General features: G+C 37.0%; 1 protein-coding gene across 12 annotated transcripts in view; it reads left to right on the plus strand.

Annotated features, from left to right (window-relative positions):
- LOC129764511 (rab11 family-interacting protein 4A) overlaps positions 1 to 25,675 on the plus strand; it is a 244,434-nt gene that overhangs the window by 50,876 nt on the left and 167,883 nt on the right. The gene's annotated exons all lie outside the window — the stretch shown is intronic.

The raw sequence follows: 25,675 nt of genomic DNA on the forward strand, positions 1-25,675 counted from the left end.
TATGGTAAATTCTGTAATGTCTGAAGGAAGGAGACCTTTCCGCTTCCATTCAATATTCTGTGCGCGCACACATCCATTATCGCAGGAAATTTTAAGAGCCTCCAAAGTGCGGATAATTATCCATATCCTGTGCGATTGCTGCTGTTGCGGGAGTTTCGAACGAGGATGAGCCCGGACAATGGACTGGAGATTAGGTTCGCTGCAGCTTCCACGTTCGTTCACTCGGGAGTACAACACATGTTATGCCACGCACGAACGAACTGCTTTGGTTGGTGTACGTGATTGTAGGAACCGTTATGGATGAAATAACGAGTCCTCGTGGCGCCATAATGCTACTAGGAACAAGCCATTAGCGTTTGCTTGTCGGGCGATGTCGTGGTTACAGGATGTTGATCAGTTTGAAGAGGATTCTTTCCGCCAAACGTGCCAACTGTTGTCTGTCCCGGTTTGTGTGCTCTACAAAACTAATGAATAGCACTCGAAGCAGCACTTTTTATTGGAGTACTTCATCTGAGGAGTTTGCCGAGACAAACACCGATGGGAAAACGTGTGTTTCGAGCACAGATTTCATTAACGATAATTCATTTTGTTTTCATTCTTCACACATGCCGGAAATTACCAACCATTCCTTGAAGTGGTGTTTTGTTTTGGTTGTTTTCTTTCATCACTCTTGAGAGAAAACAAATTTTTATGAGTGCATATCCGATGGAGAGCTCGATCGAGGTATACTTTTCAACGCGTCGAACGAAATCATTATTAATCAACGATCCAAATAATCTTAATGCGGAAATAGGTAATGATCGCAGTGATAAGGTCACACTGAAAGTATGCACTGGATGGCGCTTGAGAATAGCAATCCAATCCTCATTGTCAAGTTTTGTTGATTGATACTTCAAACAGCAGTTGTGCAGACAGCAATGTCGTATTTTGTTTTTGTTTGGTGCACTATTCAGATGAGCGATCGATAATTTTGTGATGACTATGGAAAAGTGTTTTGCCAGAGCCAGTTATATAAGCTTTGTTGCGAAAATATTGATGTTGAAGATGCGTTTAGAAATTAATGAAGGCAAGAAGGGTGTTGAAATATCAATCGCTACACACACTCTTAAATAACAAATTTGGACCTAAACATGAAATCCATATTATGAATATCGTGTGTCTAAAACAAGCGAATTTTATAGAATCGGAATCAGGAATTAAGAAATCTGATATATAAAATAAGGTCATTCCCTCGTACGTATAACTCAGCATCGCAGGAGAACGACTGATTTGCATCGTTTATATGGTCGGTGTTAAGTCAGACCAGACCATGTGACATTTTTATGATTTGGAGAAAAACAAGTTTGATGTTTGGTGCTATAAAGGGTTTTCATTGAGTGTTCAAAACAATTTCGAGAAAATATTCCTGCTGTACGCGAGATTTTCCAAATCAGATAAATGTGAAATGTAGCTTAAAAAAGGTTTAACCGAATGCAATGAATAATTCGAAATTTTTAATTTTGCGACTTGGTCCGCTCTGACTTAACACCGACCATATGTCGTTGAGTTTGTCGACCATATGACGTTGTTTGTAATACCGTTTTCTTGGAAACGAGCCAGGACAATTAGTTTAGGCGAAATCAAATATTCATCTGAACATCTCCGAGCATTCTTTGAAATGAAGCAATCTGTATATGAACTCTGGAATCATGAATCTACCACCTGCAATCTTTAAATATTATCTGGAATATGAATAGGTATGAACCCATATTCCAAACTTTAAATAACAGTTCCTGACCGATCGGTAATTCTGAAGTCCTGATCAGCATTTGGTATATGGATCTAGGGCATACGGCTTTCAGCTGATAATGTAGTTGAAACATGAAGTGAAACGTTGTGGATGTAAAGACATTCATCACTTTGCATACTTGAAATCATCAAACAAAAAATTAGACTACTTTTGGAAAAGGGTCATCAATTTTTTTTCTTAATTTTTTACAAAAATTTATTACTAAAAAACTATGGTTCCTACAAAATTCTGGCATAAATTAACGCGATTTACATGTTCTGTTAACTTTTTTTCATATCTATTTTTTCAAGGATTTGAAATAATATTTTTTGAAAAATGAATTTTAATTTTCAAAATACATATTTTATTTTCATATTATGAAATTTTTCTTCAAAAATTTGTTCGATATTTTTTCATGAATGCTTAGTGAAAATCTTTTCTGCATTTCATTCTTTAACTAAAATTTTGTAGGTATTATAGTTTTTAAGTTTAAATTTTTGAAAATAAAACTCTCAAAAAATTCCTCACTCAAAGTTAGAAGTTAGTTTTTAGTTACAGAATGATATGTAGGAAATCATTTATGTTTTCAACAAAAAATATCGAACAAAATTTTAACGAAAATTTCATTGAAAACAAATATTTTCAAAATGAAAAATAATTTTTCTCAAAAATATGGTTTTTTAATTCTGAACAAAATAGATATTAATAGCCCATTCAATTCCCAACAAGTCATAAATCGGAAAATGAGCACCTTAACGAGGAAATAGTTTTTATAACAACTTGTTTTCTTCATGTTTTCTTCAAAAAAATTACTTTTAATGATCAACTCGCAACAGTTTTATTTTCAATTATCGCGATTGCATGTTCTGTTAACTTTTTTCTATTTAGAATTATGTCAAGAACATGTCAAATGCGAGAATTTACACACAAAAATGCTATGAGTAAAACATTATTTTTTCAGTAGTTTTCAGTAGTTTTTTGACGTTTTTTGAAGTCAAAAATACGTTTTGAGAAAAATGAATTTTAATTCCTCAAATATTTTTTTTCAGTGTTAAGAAGAAAAAAAATGTATTTTTTCTCATTTTCAGACAATTTCCTACATTTCATCATTTGAGCAAAGCTTTGAAGGTATCATAGTATTTGAGTTATTTTTTGTAAAAAATAAAGAAAAAAATTACCCTTTTCAAAAAGTAATCTTTTTTATGCAGGTTGCGTAGGTAGTGTAAAACAACCGTGCATTCCAGTCGACTTAGGTGCGATCCCTGCTTGACATCGTTTGGACTTTTTTTTTTGAGTACAATTCCTGAGAGAAATAGAGGTCTGCTCCCACACATACAAACATTCCAAAACTTTCGAAAAAGTTGCTCTTATTTGTTCATTACACCCTTCAGGACATGATAAAGCATTTGGGGTGTACTAAATATATAATTAAATGAAAAAGTTTTGTGATACAATATCTAAAGGAATGAAAGTCTTTTATCATAAATGGAGTCTGAATATAGCATATGCGAACTGAGATGTGTAATTCGGAATCTGGATTATGGAGATCTGAAATCGATCTGAAATTAAAGTCTGCCTAGGAATTCTAAGTCTTGATTTTTTTGGAATCTGAAATCTGCAATCTGAAGAATCTGGATTCGGCATTAGAGATTTAACGTTTGAAAATTAGAATTAGAAATTAGAAGTACGCAATCTTAATGATAGGAATCTGAGTTCAGGACTACCACAATAGTTCAAAACAATGGACGCAGAGGTTCACACTCAACAGGGGAGTTCAGAATCAAAAATAATAAATCTCAACCTGGGATTCAAACTAAAATTGGTAGTCTGCAATTGGGATCTGAAATTTGAAATCATCTTGAATCTGGGATATACACATGAGTTCTGAATTGGGAATGCGTTAGACAAAATTTTCATCCGAAGTATGCGGCAATTTGACAAAACACTTTGAAATCTGGAAGTGGGATCTGTGCTATGGATTTATATTTTGCAAGCGCATCGCGAATGGATAATCCTCCATACATTTGATATGACCTGAGATTATATCAAAATGAACTTAGTTTCTTAACATATTATGCGATATTTTTCGTATTCTTCACGATAAGTTGGTTTGATGCTTTGAGTATTTTATCGAAATGGGACAGGTTCAAAATAGAATGCAATTAATGCGTAAATGAAAACGTTCACACTATCGATGTTACTGGCAGTGGGCTGTGTTTGCATCTGCTGTATATCGCGCGATATTTACGATTCATGATTTCTAGTAGATAATTTTCTTGCGTTGTATGACAGCGATTAGATTACATTAAGTGGCGTTAGAAAGATAATCTATCGTCCTAAACCGTACTTACAGAAAGTTTCGTGATTGCTTAATTTAGTTTTGTTTTGGCGTGAGTCAAAAGTTTACATTATCAAAGGAAAAATATGTCATATTTTCCTGCTTTACTTTGATAGAGCCGAAAACGCAAGCTAGGAGGCTGTAAATGTGAATATAGTCTACGATTCTAACTGTTTTTATCATGAAAGCTACAAATTGCCCGTCTGAAAAACTTTTGTCTTTAAATATTACTTTATTTCTCCATGCATGAACGAACTGTAGCCACGTATTTTCATTCATTTTTCAAAAAAATCAGATAGCTTCCTAAAAGTCACTAATAGGATAATTTTCTATAATACTATTTTTGAGTTACATCGATTTATGGAAACGGTTCTCCTTAGAAGATTTCTTATATCGAATATACCCATTTTGCGATGTATGAACAATTTCTAGCCTAGTGTAATGAAATGTGTCATGAAACAAATTTCAATCATTTCTAAGACAACCATTATTGGAGAATCTTTTGCATCAATGCATTTTTTAATGTAGGTCTTCATTTATGATTTTTTTCATAGAAGACATTTTCGTAGGAGTTGCCATTTTTAGTTCGCCCTTTTCAGAAAACAGTCTAGATAAATCTTGTGAAAATTTAGTATGTAAACATGTTTAATTAGCTTTATATTTCTACATCAACATAGTTTAAACGAATTTTGTGAGGGGGCAGATTGGGTACGAAATCTCTCTATAAGAATTAGGTTTAAACACAACGCAATAAGTGCTATAAGAATCAATGTGTAACCAATCCATACTACGAGAGAAAAAAGTTCTAGGTCTTCCAATTATCACCTAATCCCAGTTTGTAAGAATAAAAAAAATCCAGAGTTCTTCCCGGTGCAGAACATATCACATTACAATGCCTACACATAGCGAACACTACCTCCATAGATCACCCGGCGCAAGCAAGCAAAACATAAGCACATCATTAGCTGTAGGTCATGGTTCATGATAATCATCTGTTCTAATGCGTCTCGACAGCACGAGACGGGCCCTCATTATTCATCTCGAGAGATGGCAATCTATTCCGTAATTGCGAGGATTTTCACAGGAGCATCTTCACCCCGAGGAGTTTGTCTTTTTGTTTTGGGTACATTTCCTCAACATAAAATAAACTTACTTCTGGCCCAGTTCTTCTCTAGCAGCGACCGACTCGGTGCCGACCTGCATTCAAGATGTTATTTTTTACTCAGAATTTGAACCCGAAACCACGTTTCCCTTTGTGCTTCATCCCGGCAGGGTACATGAAAGCAGTATCTTCATTTGCAAGTGCATCTGTTCCAATATTTTTCTTTCGTCTTTCACGCTACATTTTGTATGCACCCTCCAGTCGCTGCTCTTAACTTAGTGTTGGGGCTTCCTTCAGGTTTCTCGGTAGATCATGAGGAATATGTGAGAGGCGGAACATATGCTCGCTTCGTTTGTATATGTGCTCAAGGAGAAAGATAAACGAAACTTTCGGCAGAGGGATTGGTGCAGTGTCAGGTTTACACATCGCCACCCGGGTGAAATTTCGAGCCGGAAGTGCGGCTCGAATCCGCAAATGCACCTTGTGAGAGAGATCCGGAGTATCGTGTTTCATTAGTGCAAACACGTTTTTTTTTTCTCTGCGTCGAGGACGAAGTTCATTCCTTGAGTACTGAGTGCGCGTGGGAATTAAATGCACACGCCCCTACTGTAGACGTTTTTTTACATTACTTATCAAACAGAAATAAACAGTATATCATCAAATAAACAGTGTGTGGACACAATTGTAACATTCCGCATGATTCACCTTGTTAACTCAACATTCCACAAGATTGCACGATGCTTTGCTGGATTTCCAGAGAGAGAGAGAGAGAGAGAGAGAGAGAGAGAGAGAGATTTTTGTAGTGAACACTATTTTGTAACACGCAAATGTTCATAATCTGGATGGCTGGATGACGCGTGTGGGATCCTAAAATAAGGGTTTTCTTTCCGCGGATATTTATGCAGAGCGCTCATCTGCCTCTTTCTCGTGATCAGCAGTACTTCGGCACCTTGCATAATTAACGCACCGATCCGTAACGATGATGGATTACCTCAGTGATGCCCTCCGAAACCGTGAAGATGAGTGAACCCAACAAGACACGCGCTTCGGTGCCTGTTTGTTTGTATGAATGGAGATTTGGTTTGTTGTTTTTTTTCCTGCTGGAGAAAATTTTTGCACATTTGATACGTTTGCGATTGTTTGCCGCTGCTTGCCTGGTGAAAAACAAAAGCTGCAACGAATCGATGAACCCGCAGAGAGATATGCCGAGTATTATTTCGGCTTTAGTGATGTTGCCCCGATTGCGAACCGCTGCTATTGTCGTGGCTTTATCCAGGGGGTTGAATCGCCGCTTTTGGGATGATGAAAACGCGGGAGTATTTATGCAATCGGCGTTCACCATTGTTTGGTTGGTAGGTTTGTTTTGAATTTGGTGAGTAGATGGTATTCAGGTGGTGAAAGCACAGCGTAGCTTTATCTTTGATGTTTCGTATGTAATCATTGTAAGATGCCATGCGCTGTATAAGCAGTTTTGTATGATTAGGGAGGGCTGTTTGAAATTTTTTTATGTCGCTAAGAGGCTTGTTTATATCTCAATCTGAAATATATTATACATCCCCCACAGCATGCACATTTTCCAAATTAAGCGTGGTGCACAAAATACGTAACGCTAAAAATCCGGATTCTGGTCCATCCGCTACCGTAACACAATTTCTTTCTCGAAAAACCAAATTTATGATTGATTGGTAGGTCCTTAACGATAATGAACCAATATTTTTTCGAAAAAAATATTACGCTTGCAAAAAAAATGGATTTTGTTTTCATAACTACTGATTGTATTTGTTTTTTATAATTTACATGTTTTCGGGACCAAGGACGCTGTATATTTTATATATTGTTTCTTGAAAGCTAAGGTTTTTCTAAATAACATGTCCAAAATCAGATAGGTGTTTTCTTTCGTTTTTTAGTTATGATTTTTCAAAGTTTAGATGTTTTGGTTGCAATAGCCTAATGAAGTTTTTTCGCAAGTATTATTTAAATATAAATAACTTAACAACTTTCCATTGAGGAAAGGGTTTTTTAAAAAAAACTTAAACTAAACTTATGCACAGGAGTTTCGAAGTAATTACTACTCGCGTTGATGGTCAGAACTGAACTGATTTATTAAGAATATTTCAAAGCCTGTCTGTTGCACCGACGACACGTTGGCGGTGTCAAGTACCACGTCTGCATTCCGGCCGGTGCCACTGGATATTGCTGAGAGTGTTCGCGTGTTCGATCCTGCTGACCACGCTTTCCCACTGTATGCTGTTGATGATGGAATTATAGGTGATAATGTTGCTGAGTCTGAAGATCCAATTTCGGTCGGGACTGCTAAGTTGGTTTCGCGCTTAACTCGTCCCCCTTTAGTTATTGCTCGTCCCGAGCAATCTGCTGATTTTGTGTTTTGCCAATACTTGATGATACTGATGGTTAGCTTGGTTAGATGGAACATGAGAATTATAATTGTGCTGAGCGATCCAAATCCAAGCTGGTACTTGAAGTCCACTGTTTCCAAGTGTTGTCTGTTTTTCAAATTGAGGTCGTGTAACTCTGAATGGTTCACGTGTCGTTCCACATGCAATGTTTTTATGTTTGTGAGTTGCATTGGTATTATTGATGGGTGTTCAAATTTGAACTCATAATTCTCGTAAAGTTCGTTTTTAATGTACAACGAACAATTTTGAAAAGTTACGAGATGAATTCCGGCCAAAGTTCCGGGTTCTGAGCTACAGGCGCCATTGATAGTTACGTTTTGATGAACGGTTAACACCAATAAGGTTCCTGGAGCGATTGTTCTTATTTCTGCTGATGGTGGAGTTTCTGATGAAGGACATTGTCCTTGTCGTCCTTTTAGGAGTGGAGCTTCGCAGGGGTTATCGCTGATTTCGACTAATTGTTTCCTCTCGCATATTGTAATTTGGTTGTTCTCTTTGCATTCGGAAGTGATGGCAAAGATCTGTTCTTTGTTGATGAAAACTCGGTTGTACGTAAGCTTCACTGTATGGTTGAATAGTGGTAATGGTTCGATGATAACTTTCTCGTAAGTTGTGGGTTGGAACCGTGGGATGTTTACGCAAATGATGATTGATGGGCCTTTGTAGATTGTGGATGTCGTCAAGAATGCGCTGGTGTCGTCCAGGTGCTGAATTTTGAGTCCCTGATCTTTCATCTCTTGTATTATAATTTCTATTTCTTTGGGTGTGAGTATGAATTTACTGATGATATTTATTTTTGACAACATTATAGCGTATTCGATTGATTTCATACTTTCTAAAAACGTATCTAACTGGAATGCTATGGATATTTTTTGGTTTTCAGATAACAAATAGTTGTCGTTTTTTAATATTGTGTTCATAATATTTTGGTGGTTTCTGATATCCTTGTTTATTAGATTCAATCTGTTTTCGAATTTTGAATTGATTTTGATTTGCCGGTTGTTTTGATTTACAAAGGTATTTCCTGTTTCTCTAATTTCGTTTAGATTGTTATTGATTACTCTTAAATCTTCTGCATCTAGGTTTCCTGTAATTTATTTATTTATTTATTTAATATACTTAATCGTAGTTCCTAATATATCGATAGATCTACTATTTCTGATGTAGTGTAGTGGATGTAGTGTGTTAAAAATAACTTTTATTTCTCCAAATTTCATCTTAATTATTTGTGCTAATTCGTTTGTTGAGTTTGGCATTTGACTGATTAAATTTTCTATGATGGAGATCGAAATTTCAAATTGAGAAAAATCTATGACATGTAATAACCTATCATATCCGGCAATTATCTTTCCCTCCCCCCTTTTAAGGATCAACGCTCCTGCGTTGTTTGTGATATCGTGGATCTGAATGGATTGTGGTTGGGATAAGGTAGTAAACGTGAGGATGAGGAATAATAGAGATGTCCTTGTTGGCTGATTCATCATCTTTCGTTTTATTTTTCCTCGGACGTCACGATATCTTCTTTTTTCTTATCTTCACTTGATTAATTTCTTTAGGTTATTTTATTTTTTGTTAATTATTTCACTTGATTGATATTTTTATTTCGATATTTATTTTTAATTTATTAACTATCACTAAGTAAACGCGTAATTATCAAGCGTTGGTTCAACGGATTTTTGAAAGGTTCTCTACACTATTCGCACGATGTTTGTTCGCGGAAGTTTAACAACGATAGAAAGCACTTTCTCGAATCCTACCGACTGCGCCACTTAACAACTTTCCATTAAGGAAAGGGTTTTTTAAAAAAACTTAAACTAAACTTATGCACAGGAGTTTCGAAGTAATTACTACTCGCGTTGATGGTCAGAACTGAACTGATTTATTAAGAATATTTCAAAGCCTGTCTGCCCTGTCACTAAAGCCTGAAATTGATTACGTTGCACCGACGACACGTTGGCGGTGTCAAGTACCGCGTCTGCATTCCGGCCGGTGCCACTGGATATTGCTGAGAGTGTTCGCATGTTCGATCCTGCCGACTCGGGTCGGGTCTGCTAAGTTGGTTTCGCGCTTAACTTATATATATTTTTTGCAAAGTTATGAATTTTCGAATAAAGGCATTTTTGGACAAAAGAGGGGTGTTTCCGAAGCTAATCGCAGAAAGGAACGGAATCGTGTTTGAAAGAAAATAAGACAGTGATGGTGAATTATGTTTGTATAATTCCATACATTTGGTTTTATTTGTGTTTAGGTTTTGTCTAACCGTTCCAGCCACCCATATGTATGAATGCCTTTTTGATGAGTATGAAGTGGTGGGTGGGGATATGGGTGGAACGGGAGACGGCTCTGCTGAATATGTTGCTAACGACGGCTGTGTGGTTGGTGTTTTTTCTTCTTTCTTCATTGGTTTGCGGCGAATGTGTACTTGTACGTGTCGCAAGGATGGTATCACCATGGAGTGAACAGGCGTAATGAGCTAAGTTTCCTGTTATTCATATATTCTCATACATTTCTTCAAGTAGATCTTTAATTCTTTAGTTCTTCAGGATGTGGGTGAAAAATATGTATTTCGTTGCGCACTCAATCGTCGCGCGCACTTTATTATGGGGGTTTTCCCTCTCTTGCTCTTACACATATACTTGTAGTTTTATTCCAGGGAACTCAGAGTAGGAGCTTTGTGTGTGTTATATATTTAGTTTTTTCTCTGTACGTGCGCATGTGTCTGATGTTTTGCGGCATACAGTGATGCCAGGTGATTTTCATTTGGCATAGATCCAGTATTGCTACATGAGTAGCAAAATTGTAGAAATTTGTAATGTTTTTGCAATTCAGTGGAGAAGCAGAAGGTGTCTCAGATTTATTTATGTTAATGTATAATTTAAAAAAAACATTGTAATAAAACCCTACGTGTAGAAGAGTTAGAGTTCCATGTTGTAGTTCTTTCATGTTTTTTTTTCGTTTTGTATAAGAGTGATTATGTATCTATATAGTTTTAACTCTGTGTCCACCGCCGTCGATTTGAGTATAATATTGTAGGTATCCTGAGCAAATAACCTTCATTGTCGCGATCGGAAAGTTACGATAAGGAATACGCGTAATGAATGACTGAATATATCGACAGCTGGAGTTTTTTTTGTAGGGAATTACCTTCGGTTGCCTTCTTAAGTTAGATAAAAAAATACGTGTGATTTTAGAGACCTTCTCAGGTTTCCCAAATATAACGCGGAGAATTATTTTGATGGAGAGTACGTGTGATAAATAAACGAATATATATTTTATCTCGGTTGCCTTCTCAGATTTCCGTCGCGTTTCGATAAAAAGATGTGTTAAATAGTAAAATGTATAGCCGGTCGAATTGATTTAACAGGTCTACCTTTTTAGGTTACCTAAAAGTTTTTTTTTTTTTTATATCTGTATTATAGTGACTTTCAACACTTTTGGCTGGTTCGTCACTTTTTACTTCCAATTTTGGAAGAATGTTGGGAGTGAGAATTGAACTCGTGATCTTCAGCGTGAGAGGTATGGATGTTACCACTACGCCAGATCGGCTCCTTACCTAAAAGTAATTTATGTCGCGCGTTGTAATACAAGTGAATTTCACTTCGTTGAGTGATCGATAGTCACGATAGTCGCTCACATAATCACATCACTTACCACAGTGAATCCTGATTTTTACCTCTCCCACTAACAACTATCCCTTCCATGATATTCGCTAGGGAACCACGCTATAGAAGCGACCCTTCTGGCCTTCGGGCGGCGATTATCATACTAACGCTCCTTCCCTTTCCCTGGTGACTGTAAGGACGTGGCCGGCGTCGTTATTGACCATTTAAAGCTCGAATCACCGAAAATTGCACAACGAGAATGATTTGCTAGTCCCAAGCGTCATTCTGTGTGTTCTTTGTGCAATTTGGTTGGTTCAGGTCAATCACGGAGAGCAACTACGAAGTGTGCAGTCTACCCAAGCTCAAGCTCAAGCTCAAAGGCATTTTTGGAAAAAAAGAGGAAAATTAGATTTTTTTGGACCAATGAAAAATCTTAACTTTAAAACTAAATATGATGTGAACAATTCTCAGCATTCAAGAAAAAATGTAAAAAAAATATCGCGCCCTTGGTCCCGAGACCATGAAAACTATGAAAAACAAATACAATTAATAATTATGAAAACAAAATCCAATTTTTTGCAAGCGTAATATTTTTTTCGAAAAATATTGGTTCATTATCTTTAATTTGATATGTTGATCATCGAAATTGGTGTAGTAGTACAAAAGTTTTGAATTTTCACCCTATTAAAAAATAAAAAAAATGCGATAAAGAACAAAATTAGCACTTTTCACAAAAATCTGAAAACCACTATCTCGGTTTGGCATGGAATGGCTGTATATATAAAAATGTTCGTTTGTGTATGCGTCAAAAACTCTAAAAGTTCGAAACCGATTGAGCCCAAATCTCGACACAATGTACATTCCTTTTCAAGGAGTGTTGTTACGACATAGAAAATTGAAAAAAATGAGGGAGATAAGGAAATTTTGGGGAATCTGTTCTGTCTGCGATTAGGACGATTTTTAGCGGCCCCGAAGAAAATTCGAAAAAATTGGTTATTACACATACGGCGCAGTAAAGCAAAGATCTGAAGAACATTTTGAACTTAAACTTCGAATGAAAATTGATTATTTCGTATTGAAGATGTGTTATATTTGATAGCAACACATTATTTTTCCGTACACTAAGTACGATTTTTTCAACCATTGCCGAAAAATAATGGTGTTTCAAAATTTAAATTTTTAAATGTACCTGTTTCACTTATCTATATGTATAAAATTGTTTTGTTTGTTTGGGTATGCGTAAAAAACTCGTAAAGTTCGAAACCGATTGAGCTCAAATTTCAACACAATGTACATTCAACTTCAGGGATTGCTGTCACGACATAAATAAAATGAAACAAAAATTGGAGTAAGATAGGAAATTTGAAAAACATGATTCTCTTATGATTTTCGTTGGATTGAATTAAAATTGTTGTGGAATTGTGATGTGAATGAAAATTGACTATTCCGTATTAAATATGTATTCTATGTGTTAGGAACACATTTTTTTTCGCAAGTGTAAAAAGTTAACTTATAATTATGGCTATCGATTATGGATATCGATTTTAAATCCATCTTTAGTATTGTGTGGTATATATTCAGATGCGGATTGCTTCTCAAGTGATCAACTGTGTTCCCGTGTTGTCAAATCATATAGCCTTTATATTTTCGCAGAACAAAAATTATTTTATACTCACAAGTATTGTGAGATTAAATATATATGACACATGTGCAACCACAATGTGCCACAGCAAAGCATTGCAGGAAAGTATATTTTTTCGTTTTCGACATATATTGAAATTTTTTTTCCAATATCGATTTTCTTGAACCGTCGAATGAAACTTCATTAACTATTTACCTATAAAAGCTCATTTAATGTAATATCTATGAGGGTGTCAAAAAATGTGATAAATATTCAATTTAGGTATAGGAAAAATCTCACCACAAATATCTACTATTACAAATCTATCATGTGCTGATATTTCGGCTCTCAAAAAAGAAAAATATCAGACAGCTACGAAATAAATTTAATCTCTTCACCACGAAATCCAGAGAAAAATATTGTCTCAGATACCACCTTCAACTCCCGGATTTAGATTTAAGATTTGGATTCCAAATCCATATTCTAGGCAAGTAGTTAGTGTAACACATATCATGCTGAATTCTGTTTGTGTGGACGTAGTTATTCTATAACAACACAAAGATGGAGTTTGAACTCACGATCGATCACTTAGTAAGCGAACGCGTAACCAAGTGGCTACGAAGACCCCCCGCAATAAATATAACATCCAAAACTGAAATACCAGATTCAGATTCCAGCTTAGACAGATTCAAATCTCGTATTCAGATTTTGGATATAAACTCAAGATTTTGATATAGATCTAGATCCCAGGATCGAAATACAGATTCAGGTTTCAAATTAAAATTCCGGATTCATATTCCATTTTCAAATTCTGGATTCAAATGATCTAGATTCCTGAGATCCTGAGATTCTTGGTTCAGATTCCAAATTAAAATTCTAGATCTAAATTCCATATTTAATACACGAATTACCGATTCCAGATCCAATTCTCGGATTCAGACTCTAGAATTATAATACAGATTCAGATTTCTGGTTCAGTTTCCGGATTCAGATTTAAATGCCAGATTCAAACTCCAGATTCAGATTTCCGACTTTAATCACGGATTCAGATTCTACATTCTAAAACCGGATTCTAAATTTATATTCCAGAGTAAAATCCAGGATTTAGGTTTAAGATTCAGGTTTCAGATTTAAATCCCAGATTCCGATTCTAGACTCTAACCCAGGATTGAGTTTCCGGATTCATGTTCCTGAGTCCAGATTTAAATCCTCTATTCAGATTCCAGCTTCATATCATAGACTCAAATTTTAGATTTAAATAAATTGAATAAATGGAAATTGATAAGATTGAAAAAAAAATCCAGATTCAAATTCCAGAATTAATGCGGTTTAACTGTTCTGTCTAAGAAAGTTTATAGTAGTACCTTTCATTTCAAGTGAAAAAACAAGCGGAGCAAATTACATATTTTCAAAATTGAAAAATTCAGCTAAATCAGCAAAAGGCCGATTTTCTAGACCACCCTAATTCCGGATCACTTTATGAGCGAAATATAAAAACGGGTCTAAAATTTTGCGACAAAAAAAAAGTGCAATATTTGACAAAAAAATGTTCTTGTTTTTCTTCTTCTTCATCTTCAGCTTTAATGGCCCTAACGTTCCTAGAGGAATTCGCCATCTCAACGTAGTATTACTTGCGTCATTTTTATTAGTATTTAGTTTAGATTTCTTTGCCAAATAACACGCTTTGAATGCTTTCTGAGTGGCAAGCTCTAGAATACGCGTGACCACAGTACAAGTCGTAGGAAATTTCTTTGACGAAAAATTCCCCCGACCAGAACGGGAATCGAACCCGAACGTTAACCATTCTGCCACGAGAGCACTAAAAAAATTGTTCTTACCGTTCACGGATCCCGGTTAGGAAAATGCCCGTTTCTTACAATTAAATTCCATTTGGAAAACAAAAATAGGTTATGGATCTATTATATATACTTAGAAGCTTTTCCGAAACTGCAAGAGTATTGAATCGTCCATGATTGTCGATTGTGTGCTTTGGAAGGTTAGAAGTTCCAGAAATATATTGAAGTTGCTGTCCGCGGGACGATCACTTTATTGATATAGGGCTACTAAATAATTTTATTCAGTCCGCATGCTTTTCACATCGGATTTTTTTTATAATGAAACGAATATTTGTTTTCCGTGGTTTTCCTATATCGCTGGTAAATGCACTTGCTTAAAGCCGATTTTCAAAGTTATAAACAAAATAGTATTTGGATTGGTGATGGATACGGGTACACGAGTAGCTGAAATGTTTTACTTACCGCTAACTTGGTACCTGGTTACAATGTCTGTGTTCGATGCAGAACTTGAGAGAAACTTGTCTTGAGTTCAAATGTAATTTTGATTGTTAAGAAATGCTAGTGAAAAATTCAATATCGAAAAATGACTATGTTTTGCATGTCAAATAACTCTTTAAAATTTATGAATTGGTTGACATGTGAATCACCAAAATTTTTCTATATATAGAGTCATTATCAAAACATGGGATTTTTCTAAACTAACTAACACCAATCTAGAAAGACGTACTCTCTCGTTTAAAATGTATTTGGGACATCTCCGGTAAGAGGCAATAATAAAAGGCTTATAAATCTTACATAATTACATCAAAATCAAAGAATATCCCTTGTTGTTGGCTCCTTAACTAACTGATAGATAGTTGCGGTAGACCATTATCGAAGTTAACCCTCGAGCCTTATGCGATATCATCCATGATAAGTCGGTCGGTCGAGATCGAGTTGTGCAAAAGAAGTCTATCATGTCAGATAAAAATAAGCCTCTATCATTTTAAACTACCTAATCTCTCCGGATATCCGTATTGCGTACAGACAATTTTTGTGGTATCATATTTTGTAACTTTTTAAGTTTAAAAACCTGAAGAACCATTTCAATGATGGTTTTCAAATGAGATATTGTGCAATATAATGAAATAAAAAATTTTCATATAATTTTTCTTTTGATTAATAACATGTGTTTCATCAATTACTTTTTATCAGAACCATTCCTGTACAGAAAATATTTTCATCCAGTGTGTCTTATATCACTCAAAGACAATACCGTCCAGAATCTAATCTTACCTTCATTGCGCCAAATTCTTTCACAACCATTAGCGCCAAAAAGCCGCCACCACCATAATCGTAAGCAATAACAATCTCCTCGACATTCCCATGCCAGAGTTCACGGAGCTCGTGTCGGGTCGACAAAGTTGTTAGCATTCCCAGCCTTTACGTGTTACCTGTGATGTGCCTCTAACCCTGTAATCGTGGACAGTAGTTTCGTTGTTCCTCTTTGGCGGGGTAAACAAGTGGGTCATTGAACCCGAACCAACCAAAAACCGGAACGGCGTTCTAGTTGTGTACATTAAACGAAGTCCATTGTTGTTGTTGACAACAATGTTGTTGCTGACAAAGATTGCGTATGGTAATCACGGTAGATAAATATTGATATCCGTTGTCCATGTGTCAATTCTTAAAAACACCTGAAAACGACGAGAAATATTCTCATTTCCGGGTGGAATCATCATTGGTACTTCCCCTCTCGCTCGAATTCACATCGATGGCCCCATTCCAAATACATCAAAATAGTCCAGTATCGTTGAAAGTGTTTTGATTGCCGGTTGGCATGCAAACGGCCGTTCGAATCATGGTCCCCAGACTGAATGTCGGCGGCGAATGCATGGGAAAATGGGACACGAAAGTGTGGCAGCAGTTGGAACGGGGAAACGACAGACCGCGCCGATATTTCATTCGATAGCCTTTTCAAGTCGTTTGCGGATTAGAGATTGCTTCCAGCTCTCTATTTCACCAGGTCTATGTATGCATTGTGCCCTCTACGGTGTTTGGTTTTTCCATTGATTTGACTTTTCCGCTAGAAGCGGGGTTGCAAGGATTTTCCTTTGGAAGAAATGAAGCATTGTTTTGTGACGTGTATTCGCTGTGTCATGTCATGTTGCTTTTCACAATAATAACGAAAAAGTGAAAGTGTCTATTCTGTAAAAGTCGAATCAGATGTTCGACTAAGATTTTTCAAGACATTTTCGACAATTCACAGAAAAAGGCAGAAAAAAAAAGAAAATAAGCGTATTACAACATGCATATTTCCAATCGAATCATCAGTGTTCATCACGGTTTGTTTCGTTCATTACTGTTACACTTTCTAGCAAATCAAACCAGGTATTACAAAAATGCTCCGTGCTGAAGAACTCATCACCTTCCAGGACTGTGTGACATTTGCGTCTATCGTAACAAGCGCCCCATTACCATTAATCAGTCTAATATTTCATCCTCAGACGAAAAGCACGTTTGCGGCAGTTCGTGTTCAAACCGCAAGGTAGAAGTTAGATTACCGGTGGTAATCGCCAACTCACAGTCTATCCATTCATGCTCGATTACCTCTGGTTCAGAGGAGCAGTCTAATCGAAGGCGGGAGTAAACTGCAGAAGAGCAAACGCAAAGGGCTCTGTGGTGCTGGGACCGGTTGTTTCGCAGCGAATTCCCAACGACTCATTCTCCGGTTTAGATTTCTTTTCTGTGATCGAACCGGTTCGGAAAGTTTATCGCTGCTCGCTGGTTTATTTTCGTGGTATATCACGCGCCGTTTCGAATGGTTTGCATCCTCGTCGACTGGCGAATAGCATTCACTTCTGTACTGGTAAAGTGACGAAATTGAAAACTGACTGACGGCTTCGTATCTTGCTCGAAGCTGGGTGGATGATGAATTCGCAAACGAGAACTTGGCCCATCATTTCCAATCGCGTTCTCAGCACATGATTCGAATGTTTTAATTGCGGTTCTTAGCACGCTATTTGCGGCTAGTTGTTATGAGTTTTCTACTTGCGCTTTTCCCGTTCGAAGTTTGCCGTTCTTTCCTATAGAACCAATTAGAAAACCGACTGCTGCGCTTTTCGTACAGATTAAGCTAATTGCGTTTTAGTGTTTGGCAGATAAAATGATGATGAGTAATATAGTTTTGGTTGGTTATTTAAAACTGACGAAGCGTAAACCTCGTGCTTTGTCTTCTTAAATTCTTAATTGGCACTAACATTCCTAGAGGAACTTCGCCTTCTCAACATAGTATGGCTGCGTTATTTTTATTAGTACTTAGTTGAGATTTCTATGCCAAATAAAACGCTTCGAATGCATTCTGAGTGGCAAGCTCTTATTATACGCGTGAGCACAATGCAAGTCGGAGGAAATTTCGTTAACGAAAAATTCCCCCGACCGAACCTCCGGCATGTTAGGTGTGAAGTTAACCACTCGGCCACAGAATTGTAGACCGATTGCTGTATTATCACGAATCGAAATGCATAATCCATCCCTCACAAAAGGGGTTGTCAAAAGATTGAGATCGGAAATAAATTTCATAGCATTTCATAGAACATCCATCAACTGGAAATGGTTTCTTGTACAATTTCAACCATGTTCTGTGTCCATGATATTGCCTTCCTTTGAGCCATCTCTTGAACAACTTTCACGTTAACGACATAGTGGGTTGTCTAACAGCGTGTTACAGCTAGGCTGAAATTTCCGGTACACATTGGAAATTACTGCAATATTTGCAAAATTACAGAAAGCTTTCTAAAACAGTATAAAAATCGTGTTTTTGACAGTTTTTCAAAATCGATGCAAAAAATCCAATAATATTTTAGCCTCCAATAACTCCAATAACAACAAATTAGCCTTGTACAGATTTTATTGGAGTATTCAAAACTACCTCTCGGATGAGATCATTATTTTTTGTTGAATTATTCATAATCAAAGACGATAGAGTAATTTTTCATTCAAACAGAAATATCTCTGTAAAGAAAAGTTGATAGGGTTAATTGGATTTACTATTAAATTGGTTAGCAAAAAATTGTGTTAGTCTAAAAAAAGTCCCGAAATGTTTGTTCACTACATCTACACACACCCTTATAAAAATGTGTTCGTGAAACATTTCAAAATATTGAAAAAATATTGATGCTTCATAATGATGTATATCCCATCTTAATGCGTTGGTTTTTCACGAAGTCACAGCATTTCATAAATCGCCTAAAAAATCGACTTTGGATTATGTTCCTTCATTTTTTTTGTCTAGTGCATTTTCGTAATTTTCGTTTAGATAATGCTTGACATTTTGCTATTGTTCGGTGGTTAGTTTTATAAAATGTATATTTGTGGATATGTGTGGGCGAACGTTGCAAGGCTAAGGAACTCTAGTTGATCGTATAACGAACGAGCTCTCGGAATAAAAAGACAGGTGGTTAATGTCGAGGACATAACCGAAGAGACGTAGGACTACAGCAAGGACTGCCAAATTAGATATATTGTTTCGTTTTCATTTGTTCGAATTTTTCATATAATAATGTGACTTGTGCGTAAAGTAATCTACTCGGGAAATGAATCAGATGATTGGAAAAGTTAACACTTCATGAAAAAAATCATGGTAATGAAAAGAACCTTTAGTGTTGTCATTGGCGTTGGTTTTGCTGGATTCAATTTTCGTTGGATTCTGGCGAGTTCTCATTTTTTTCCTACACAATTTCTCAATTCCTTTTAAGTTTTGATTTTCTGTTTCTATTGGAAGAAAAGTGCAGCTGAAGCGCATCGAACGCTTGTGGGAATTTTATGGTGACTCTGCACCATCAGCTAGATTTTAAAGGGAATGGTTAGGATGATTTGAAAGTGGTGACCAGTGTTTTAACATTTTAATCTGTACCAGAGGAGTTAAAAATCTTTCCCATCTGTACTTTTTTTGATCCAAAATTCTGTACCATCGAAAATATTCGTTGTGGAAATTTTTTTTTAGAATGAAAAAATACTCATTCATTATACATTTACATTTGCAAGTCATTCGTGTGTTTGATGATGCTTATACATAGCTATCATGTTTAATTGATTAAATCTCAAAATAGCGTTCCTCGTATCGTTGCTGAGCCGATTTCAAAGCTTATTTTTGTTCTGGTTATATTCAGAAAAAGAGTGAGCGTAGTGAGAACGTCACAAACAAGACATCGAAGCGCTGAAATGCGATCGATCCGTCGATTCTTCTTAGACTTCAATTTTTTCTCCACCAGTTCTTCACATGCTCGTTTTCTGTAACTGGATTTCCTTACGGAGTAATTATTATATTCCCATCGTAGAATCCTGCAAACGTCTCTAACACAACGAATTTCATCCTTTTAAAACCGATCAATTATAATTAGTTGTAAATGCTTTTATGATCAACAGCACCAAGTGATACAGCGGCGTAAAAGTCGTCATGTACCTCAATGCTACTTTGTTCAAATGTAAAGAATTTCATACGCGGAAAAAATCTGTACCAATCTGTACATTTTGACGAAAATCTGTACTCTGTACCAAAAATAACGAAAAAATCTGTACCTTTCCAAATAAATCTGTACGCGTTGCAACACTGTTGGCGACTTTAGTGTTAAATTCGGGTCAACCGAATAAGTTAAAAAACGAAGAATTAGAGATATTAAAGGGTGTGTCACAGCAAATTGCATCACGGAAAAAACGCTGTAGAAATTTAATTTTTAGGAATTATATCTTCAGCTTTCGTTTATAATCAGATAAGAGTGTATAGATCACGTTGGCCATGCTTCACTGTCAATTTTTCGTAAATTTGGAAAAATGTCGTCGAACGAAAAAGAGCGTCGTGAATTAATCCTGTGCACTCATTTCGAGAATCCGGAGTTGTCACATCGGGACATCGGTAAGATGCTGGGAATCGTCCAATCCACGGTCAGCAGAGTACTAAAACGATACTTCGAGAACCTAACCATCGACCGGAAGGTGAAGAACGGCAAAAATGGATGCTCCGTCAGTGAAAAAGATCACAAGCGCGTAGTTAAGCAGTTTAGACGTGATCCGAGAAGTTCGGTTCGGGATGTCGCCAATAAGCTGAATTTGTCAAGTTCATTCGTCCAGCGGACCAAGCAGCGGGAGGGCTTGCGTACATACAAGGTTCAGAAGGCTCCTAACCGCGACGAAAGGCAAAACATGGTGGGGAAGACGCGATCCCGGAAGCTGTACACCGAAATGCTGACGAAGCCGCATTGCCTGGTAATGGACGACGAAACCTACGTCAAAGCGGACTTTCGTCAGCTGCCGGGCCTGTTGTTCTTCTCCGCAGAGGACAAATTCAGCGTTCCGGAGGAGATTCGCAAGCAGAAACTATCCAAGTTTGCCAAAAAGTACATGGTGTGGTAAGCGATCTGCTCTTGCGGAAAGCGGAGCGCCCCCTTCGTGATGACCGGCACGGTAAACGGGCAGGTTTACCTTAAGGAGTGCCTACAGAAGCGCTTACTTCCACTATTGAAGCAGCACGAGGGCCCGACCATCTTCTGGCCGGATCTCGCTTCATGCCACTATTCAAAGGACGTTTTGGAGTGGTACGAAGCCAACGGGGTCACCTTCGTGCCAAAGGAAATGAACCCGCCCAACGCGCCGGAGCTTCGCCCAATAGAGAAATATTGGGCGATTATGAAGCAGGCCCTCCGGAAGAACCCAAAAGTTGTCAAATCGGAGGCGGACTTCAAGAGAAAATGGATTTCTGTTCAAAAAAAAAACTACAACCTGACGTTGTACAGAACCTTATGGACGGGGTAAAGAGGAAGGTGCGAGCATACGAGCTTGGGCTCGAAGAATGAATAAAAATAAAATGCCAAAAGTTGTTTAATAGTTTTTATTTTACTGTCTATAATTTTCAAAAGGATCGGTCTACTGGGCGAATTTCTACAGCGTTTTTTCCGTGATGCAATTTGATGTGACACACCCTTTACTCGATCAAAATTCGTGTCAAATGCAAACAAGGCCTTCATAATCATTAGAAGTTCCTCGACAAGCTTTTTTTAAACGACTGAAAGTCGAAGGATACATGCAAAAGTAAGGTAATTATGTTCCATACGAATTGAGAGCGAGAAATGTCGAATGGCAATTTTGCATGTTCGAAATGGTAACGTACAGATTACGTTGAGATATGAGTCGGTAATATTTAATCATGACAATACTCGCTCGCATGTTGTTGTTCGAGGTAAAAACTATTTCGAAAATAGCCTATGAAAAATTCTGGATCACCAGGATCAGTCTTGGATCTTCCATTCCGACCACTATTTGTTTCGATCGATGCAGAACGCTTTGAGTAAAATACGCTTTACTTCAGAACAGCGTATCAAAGTTCAGCTGGATCCATTCTTTCTCGGCTTCAAAAATGAGCGCTTCTTCCGCGACGGAATTCGTTTAGGCTAATACTTTGGACAATGTATCAATTCATCTCATTATTCATATAAATGTGTTTTTCATGTAAAAAAAACAAACGAAACGGTTTAAGATGGTTGATTGAAGATTCGTTTCTGCCTTCGCGAGAACAATATACAAGCTGACCATATGTTGCAAATTGTTTCCTTGAGTCTATGCACACACTGCACGGATCATTCATCGCGGACGTTCTTCTTCTTTGTCTGGTAACTATAATCGCTGCGCTTTTTTCGCAGTTAATACACACCTGGTGACAGGAGATGTGTTGATTATAGAGTCTTCAAACTCGGATAGCTCATTTGCATCTGTGCATTAGAAATCGCGAATAGCTTGTTTTATACCAAATAAGTTGCAAAAGGACGAAGCTTAAGTTGCAATAGTCTCTCTACCTATAGTGTCTGTAGAATGAAAACTGCTAGGTGTTATTTAGTACCTTGCATAAAATTGGTTATATCTCAAGAACAGTTAGTACTATAATGAAACGTTATATATACGTTAGATTCTATTTTTTAAATCATTTTCCTTAAATGTCAACGATTTCGCAAAGTATTGGGATCTAATAAATTTTTGAAAACTTATATCTTCATTTTGTTGAGTCCGACACAACTTTTTTAGCATCATATTTCAATCAGACATCTGAATTTTTTTGCAAAAAAGGTCAATGATTCTGGATATACCAGTCGTAATTATTTTGGTTAGCTGCCAGCTCATGTACGATGTTCAAAAAAATCGGAGATGATTGTCAAAATTGGCTGATTTAGCGTGGGATTGCTCCATACCTTTAATACAACTTGTTCTAAATAATTGAAAAAAATAGTTTTCTGATTTTTGTCTGCCTCATATCCCATTGTACAATGTGGCTTGATTGGTTCGTTCACTATGACGACCATAAAATGATCCAAATAAGAGAAATACATTTTTTCACAAAGCACGAATTTTGATAATCAAATTCAATGATCCTTAAACCGGGCTCGGCTCGAGTTTTTCCATGATGAAATGGCAATACAATCTGACCATATTATACTTTGATACATATAACGAATCACGCGTGAGCTATCTATATATATATATATATATATATATATATATATATATATATATATATATATATATATATATATATATATATATATATATATATATATATATATATATATATATATATATATATATATATATATATATATATATATATATATATATATATATATATATATATATATATATATATATATATATATATATATATATATATATAAATGGATTTCTGTCTGTCTGTCTGATTCTTATGGACTCGGGAACTACTGAACCGATCAACATGAAAAAGGGCCAGGGAAGGTTTTCATGATAGTTTGAGACCCCTCCCCCCTCCCTAAGGGAGGGCTGTCATACAATTGAAACACAAATTTCTACATTACTCGAGAATTAATCAAGCAAATGCAACCAAATTAGGCTTAGGGTTGAATAAATGATTCTATGGTGGTTAGATACTCCTCCCCCCTCTTTTAGGAGGGGCTGCCATACAAATGAAACACTAATTTCTGCATTACTCGAGAATAAATCAAGCAAATGAAACCATATTAGGCATATGGAGGTTTTAGGGTACAACTAATGTTTCTATGGTGATTAGACACTCCACACCCCTCTCTAAGAGGGGGCTGCCATACAATGGAACACAAATTTCTACATTACTCGAGAATTAATCAAGCAAATGCAACCAAATTAGGCATCTGGAGGTTTTAGGGTGCGGCAAATGTTTCTATGGTGATTAGACACCACATCCCCTCTTTTAGGGGGGGGGGGGGGTGACTGTCATACAAATGGAACACAAATTTTTACATTTTTCGAGAATTGATCAAGCAAATAGAGCCAAATTTGGCAGGTGAAGGTTTTAGGGTGCAATAAATGTTTTTACTGTGGTTAGATACTCCTCTCCCTCTCTTAGGGTGAGCTGCCATACAAATGAAACACAATTTTCTACATTACTCGAAAACTAATCAAGCAAATGAAGCCAAATTTGGCATGTGAAGATTTTAGGGGGTAAGAAACGTTTTTTTGGTGGATAGATACTCCTTCTTCCCTCTCTAAGGGGAGAAGAGGGGAGGAGTCTGTCTTTGTTCTATCATATTTTCTGTATCAAACATTCATTCCATATAACGGAGAAACATGTTATTTGCGAGTGGTTGAACAATCTTCAACGAGAATTGTGTCTGAAAATAATCAGATATTATAATGATGAGTGTTGGTAGAAGTACTAGGAATTTTTTATTGAAAGGTAAATTCAACGAGTCGATTAGAAGATCAATCAATGAACAGATTGGACTCATGAACTTGCGCTTAGCAAGAAAAGTGAATGTTTGAAGGTATTACAAACAAAATAACAATAACAAAAAACAAATTTTGGGCGGGACGAAGTTTGCCGAATATTTGATGAGAAAATGATCAGCACTTGATTATTGATTAGATTAAATAACAAAATAATAACGAATACAAGTCGGACTCGACTTGTATTCGCGTAGCGTGTAGTTCTAGTTGTATTCATTGTATCGAGTCATACTATAACTTGTTGGAAAGGTATTTTTGCGCGCTATAATATAGTCCTTGACAGTGTTTTGTTTGGTTAAGTCGTTCGTGAGTTATAGTGTCGCAAATATGGAGCAAAATAAAGAGAAAATCCGACATATTTTACAGTACTACTATGACAAAGGCAAAAATGCATCTCAAGCTGCCAATAAAATTTGTGCATTTTATGGACCCGATACAGTTTCCATTTCCACCGCACAACGATGGTTTCAACGTTTTCGTTCTGGTGTAGAGGTCGTCGAAGATGCGCCACGCTCCGGAAGGCCTGTCGTCGAAATTTGCGACAAAATCGCTGAATTAGCCGAGAAAGACCGGCATAGTAGCAGCCGTAGCATCGGCCAAGAGCTGGGGATAAGTAATCAAACCGTTATTAACCATTTGAAGAAGCTTGGATTCACAAAGAAGCTCGATGTATGGGTGCCACACACGTTGACGCAAAAAAACATCTTTGACCGTATCGACGCATGTGAATCGACCCGTTTCTGAAGCGGATGGTGACTGGCGATGAAAAGTGGGTCACTTACGACAACGTGAAGCGCAAACGGTCGTGGTCGAAGCCCGCTGAAGCGGCTCAGACGGTGGCCAAGCCCTCATTAACGGCCAGGAAGGTTCTGCTGTGTGTTTGGTGGGATTGTCAAGGAATAATCTATTATGAGCTGCTTCCCTATGGCCAAACGCTCAATTCGGACCTGTACTGCCAACAACTGGACCGCTTGAAGGTAGCACTCATGAAGAAGAGGCCATCTTTGATAAACAGAGGCCGCATTGTCTTCCATCAGGACAACGCCAGGCCACACACTTCTTTGGTGATGCGCCAGAAGCTCCGGGAGCTCGGATGGGAGGTTCTTTTGCATTCGCCGTATAGTCCGGACCTTGCACCAAGTGACTACCACCTGTTTTTGTCCATGGCGAACGAGCTAGGTAGTCAGAAGTTAGCCACAAAAGAGGCCTGTGAAAATTAGCTATCCGAGTTTTTTGCCAATAAGGAAGCGAGCTTCTATAATAGGGGTA

Source organism: Toxorhynchites rutilus, chromosome 2, assembly GCF_029784135.1.
Source record: "Toxorhynchites rutilus septentrionalis strain SRP chromosome 2, ASM2978413v1, whole genome shotgun sequence".
NCBI lineage: Eukaryota > Metazoa > Arthropoda > Insecta > Diptera > Culicidae > Toxorhynchites > Toxorhynchites rutilus.